Here is a 5789-nt window from a genome sequence, read left to right on the forward strand (position 1 = left end):
GTTTCTCTATTCTTAATTCTATGCTGGAATTAATTTAGTGTTAATCTGAGGTAGATTGTGATAAAGTACCCATTATAATTCCTAGAGCAATCACTAAGAAAATAACTTTAAAAATAGTTAAAAATCAACAAAGGGATTACAATGGTATGCTAGAAAATAGCCAGTTAAAGAAAAGAAGGTGGGATAGATGAACAAAAAGGACATGAGACACACAGAAAGCAAATAGCAAAATGCAGGCATAAGTTAGACATAAGGTCTTTCTGTGCCAGAGGAGGCCCCTGGGCCTGTCAAGGAGCTTCAGTATGGATTGACTGAGACGTCATTCCAGGGTGGTATCTTTCTTATCTCAGACAATAATTGGAAGCAGACGTGGGCCATCTATACAGTCTAGGGGAGAGGCACTCTGAAAGATCCCCTGTGATGGAGAGGACAGAGGGTGAGCGTAGGACTCAGACATGCCTGAGCTCAAATTCCAGCCCTCTCACATCATTGCTTTGTGACCTTGATCTCCCCATAGCCTCATCCATTACTGTTGTAAAATGGCCCAGATGTGGCCACAGCTGTATCAGCTCATCCCATCTTGATGACTCTGGTAATTTAGCATATCCTTTTTTTCTCCCTTAGTTCCTTTCCAGGCTTGCCAGGCAGCATTTTGCTTCGTGAGTAGATCTGCACCCAGGGAGAAGATATGCAGGTCAAGAACCTGTCAGAGAGTTTTATGTTCCTCACTGTAAATTAATTCACTCAGACACATATAATAAAAATAAGTCAGATGAGTCACCCTGTCCCTTCAGGTAAAATCAGCTGGAGCCCCGCCCCCCACCCTTCCGTACTTCTGGGCATTCTCATGCTTCTCCAAGATGGCCATGAAGTCACAGGGGTTTACTTGTCTTTCAGCCGTCTCTTGATCTAATTTTCAGCCTCAGATGAATTCTCATTCTCCAGTCAACATTGTGTAGCACTTTATTCTTCTCTTTAAGGACAGAGCCCCTTCTTCTTAACTCTTAACGCATAACCCCAAATATGAGTCAGCTCTTTCAAATAGACTCTTAATGAAGACTGGAGGGGTAAGGAGGAGGATCAACAACTCTTCAGCAGATAATTTAAAAGAAAAATTAGAACTTACCTATTCTAAAAACATTCTAAAAAGTCAATTTTATTAGACTTTCACTCTATTCTTTATTCCTTGGCCTCTTTCTGCCTTCTCACTCCTGTTTTGTCTATTCTCCCTGAATTCCTATTCATTAACCCTTCTGCATTGAATAAATTTATAAAGTTATTGTTTAAATTTATTGTTTCTTTTTTAAAATTTTTATTTATTACTTTTTTTTGAGATGGAGTCTCCCTGTGTCACCCAGGCTGGAGTGCAGGGGCACGATCTCCACTCACTGCAAGCTCCACCTCCCGGGTCACACCATTCTCCTGCCTCAGCCTCCCGAGTAGCTGGGACTACAGGCGCCCGCCACCTTGCCCAGCTAATTTTTTGTATTTTTTTAGTAGAGATGGGGTTTCACCATGTTAGCCAGGATGGTCTCAATCTCCTGGCCTCGTGATCTGCCTGCCTCGGCCTCCCAAAGTGCTGGGATTACAGGTGTGAGCCACTGCGCCTGGCCAATTTATTATTTCTATAGACTGATTTACTTCTTGGCTGTAGGCCATAATTTTCTGCTTTTTTTTTTTTCACGCTTAGTAATTTAATTTTCAGTTTTTCTTCTTTTCTAACACATGCATTTAAGGCTATAAATTTTACTCTATATACTGCTTTAGCTGATCCCATATATTTTTAAAATGCAGTATTTTATTTTTCTAAATACTTCTTATTTTTTATGACTCATGAGTCATTTAGAAATATGATTCTTAATTTCTAAAACAGGAGTTCTAAAACAACTTCTTTGCTGTTGATTTCTAGCTTTATTGAGGTTCTATAACATACTGTATATAATTTTGATTTTTAGAAATGTTCTTTATAGAATGTGGTCAATATTTAAGTGTTCTGTGTGTGCTAGAAAATAATGAAGTTATTGGGAGCAGTGCCCCTTAAGTCAAGTTTGCTCATATTTTCAATTCTTGCATATTTTTGCTGACTTTTTGTTCATTTCTAAGAAAGGTATAAAATCTATCCACTAACATTGTGGATTTATCTATTTCTCCTTGTGGTCCTGTTAGTTTTTGCTTTATATATATGTGTGTATATATATTTTATGTATATACGTATATATGCATATATTATATACATATATTCTATTATACATATATTAGATATAATTATATATATATATTGTTTTGAGACGGAGGCTCACTCTATCGCCCAGGCTGGAGTGGAGTGGCGCCATCTTGGCTCACTGCAACCTCTGCCACCTGGATTCAAGCTATTCTCCTGCCTCAGCCTCCCAAGTAGCTGGGATTACAGGCATGTGCCACCATGCCTGGTAATTTTTGTATTTTTAGCAGAGACCATCTTGGCCAGGCTGGTCTGAAACTCCTGACCTCATGATCCACCTGCCTCGGCCTCCCAAAGGGTTGGGATTACAGCGTGAGCCACCGCCCCTGGCCTGTTTTTGCTTTATATTTTTTGAGGCTTTGTTATTAGGCGTGTACACATTTAAATATTATATTTTCCTAGTGAGTGGAATTTTTTGTATTATGAAGTGTGAGTCTCTTTAGTAATGTTTGGGCCTTAATTTTGATCTCTTATTAATATAGCTGCATTCACGGGGCTGGATTGCTTGTTATCAGCTAGGCATCATTACCATTCCCTTCATCATTTACCTCTGCTTCTAAGGGGAAGCTTAGAGCTATAGTTCTCAGTATCCCTCTCCTTTTATGATTCTGGATAAAATTCTGTCAATGAGGACCAACTGCTCAAAATTTGGAAGCTGCATAAGGAGCAACCATTTACCTTCCTGAGAATCATCCACTGTTGTTTTCCTGGATGCAGATTTCCTGTGAAAGCAGCTTGTGTCCTTTACTGAGTGATCTTGATCACCCAGCTACTTCAAAGATTGTGTATGCCTCTTATTCTCTGTATTAAATAAATTTCTTTATTCAAAATGCCTAGAGAAGTTTCTGTTTTCCTGACTACACCTTGACTGAAACTCTTGATATTTCTTCACACAACCTTTTACTTCCAAACAATCTCTATCCTTAGAGATGTTCTCACTATATTATGCAGGCTGGATTTGAACTCCTGGGGTCAAGAGATCCTTCTGCCCCAGCCCCCTGGGTAGTGGAATTGGAGCAGGCACCACTGTGCCCAGCTCTTAATGTTTGTGATGCATCTCTTGTAAAAATAATATGATTAAGATGTTTTTATATCTGTCATTCTTAAAGAATCATTTAGTCCATTTACATTTTGTTTACACACTAAATGATGTGAGTTTTTTAAAAGTTATTGGAGTTTAAATCTGTGATCTTATTTGATGCCTTCTATTTGTTCTGCATGTTCTATTTTTTCCTTTTCTTTCTTTTGGATTGATTACATATTTTTTCTCTTTCCATTTCTTCCACTCTGCAAGTTTGTAGTTTATATTCCGTGTTTCTGTTCTTTTAGTGATTGCCCCAGAAATCAAAGCATTTGTTTCTTACTTATCGAAATTTAAAGTTATTTGGGAAACCCTCATCCCTGACAATAGAAGGTCTTTAGAATCTTTTAAGTACATTACCTCCCCCCAACTTATACCTTCTTATTATTTATTTCAAATATATCTTAAACTCATGTCATAATTATTTTGTAAAGTCCTCATATTCCTTCTTTTCACATCTTCCGTCCTGGCTCACATTACTGATAAATATTTTAGTATTTCCTATAGTGAGGGCCTAAAGATGGCAAATTCTCAGATTTCCTTTCTTTTATTAATTTGAAAGTGTTCTTATTTTGCCCTAATTTTTTTTTTACTCTTCAATGAAAATGTATTTCATTTTTCTATATGATTTGTTGATGCAGGAAATAATCTCAGTTCTGAACAGCTCTACAAAATGTGGTTTACTTGGCCGGACGCAGTGGCTCACGCCTGTAATCCCAGCACTTTGGGAGGCCAAGGCGGGTCGATCATGAGGTCAGGAGATCAAGCCATGCTGGCTAACATGGCGAAACCCCATCTCTACTAAAAATACAAAAAAATTAGCCAGGCATGATGGTGGGCGCCTGTAGTCCCAGCTACTCGGGAGGCTGAGGCAGGAGAATGGTGTGAACCCGGGAGATGGAGCTTGCAGTGAGCCAAGATTGCACCACTGCACTCCAGCCTGGGCAACAAAGTGAGACTCCCGTCTCAAAAAAAAAAAAAAAAAAAAAAAAAGTGGTTTACTTGACCCCAAAGAGTATAAGTAGGTTGAAACGAGCCAGGATTTCTGGTGATGCTGTGGGTTCCCTATAGAGTGTCTCTTATCTTCCCACCTGGTGATCACATATTTCCTAAGCGTCCTCAGCAGAATTCACAAGGGTGGAGCTGAAGGATCATCTCTGAAAGGCCTGATTAAAATTTTCCACTAGCAAGCACATATGCACTGTTACAAATATATCATATCGTCTATGAATCTTTATTTAACAAAAATTCACTGAGTTGCTGCTCTATGCTCTCACTATATAGCATTTTATCATTGCACTCCATGGCTTTCTGCTGTGCCACAGGGCCTCAGATGACCAAGATTGGAACCAAACTGCTCTACCACCAGAGGACTTGCCATGTCCCATTACAGATACACATTGTACAAATGAGGTGTCCCTGTTCTCACGATGACTCTGTGAAGTACGACATTTCTCGAACACAATAGGTCACACAAAACAAACAATTGGCAAAGAAAATGCTTCAGAAAAGATGGTGAAGCATTATTTGGATGACAGAACCATGCAATCATTTTGCCAAACAGAAAACATATGTCTTTGCTAATATTCATCAGTATCAGTGCAATGTGAGAGAGATAAATATTTTATATTATGTACATACATACACAAACACACTTTTAATAGCTAATATTTAAGTAAGCACTTTTTAAAAGCACATGAACAAGGTTACTATTGGGAGCAGGATGTAAAACCAGGATTGTGTATTATAAGCGTTTTCCCATGCACACCTTTTTCAGGATTGTGTATCTCCCAGAACATCTTAATGAACATGGCAAAAAAGAAAAAGAAAAGTTTTCAGTGAAAAAAGGTGGTTCATGGTTTAAAAGTCAAGTTTTACCACAAGAAACCAAGTTGAAGGTAAGGGTTGAGGAAGGTAGCAGCCAAAAATGACCACTGTAGTTTTGTTTTATTTTGTGTGTGTGTGGTTTGAGCAAGTGGTTGGCATTGTGCACTCAACTGAGGAGGCCCTGAAAGGGGCAGGTTTGTTGGGGAAAGATAAAAACATGAATTCAGCTTTAAACATGGTGAATTTGAGACGCTTATCAGACATTCGAAGAGAGATGAAGGGTGGGCAACTGGATATGCCATCTGATATTAAGAAAAGAAGCCTGGGCCGAGCACGGTGGCTCACACCTGTGATTCCACACTATGGTAGTCCGAGGCGGGTGGATCACCTGAGGTCAGGAGTTCGAGACCACCATGGCCAACATGGTGAAACCCCGACTCTACTATAAATACAAAAAAATGAGCTGGGCTTGGTGGTATGTGCCTGTAGTCCCAACTACTCAGGAGGCTGAGGCAGGAGCATTGCTTGAACCTTAGAGGTAGAGGCTGCAGTGAGCCGAGATTATGCCACTGCACTCCAGCCTGGGCAACAGAGTGAGACTCTGTCTCAAAGAAACAAAACAAACAAACAAACAAAAGAAGCCTGGGTTCAGAGATAAAT

Source organism: Piliocolobus tephrosceles, chromosome 1 (assembly GCF_002776525.5).
Source record: "Piliocolobus tephrosceles isolate RC106 chromosome 1, ASM277652v3, whole genome shotgun sequence".
NCBI classification, from domain to species: Eukaryota; Metazoa; Chordata; class Mammalia; order Primates; family Cercopithecidae; genus Piliocolobus; species Piliocolobus tephrosceles.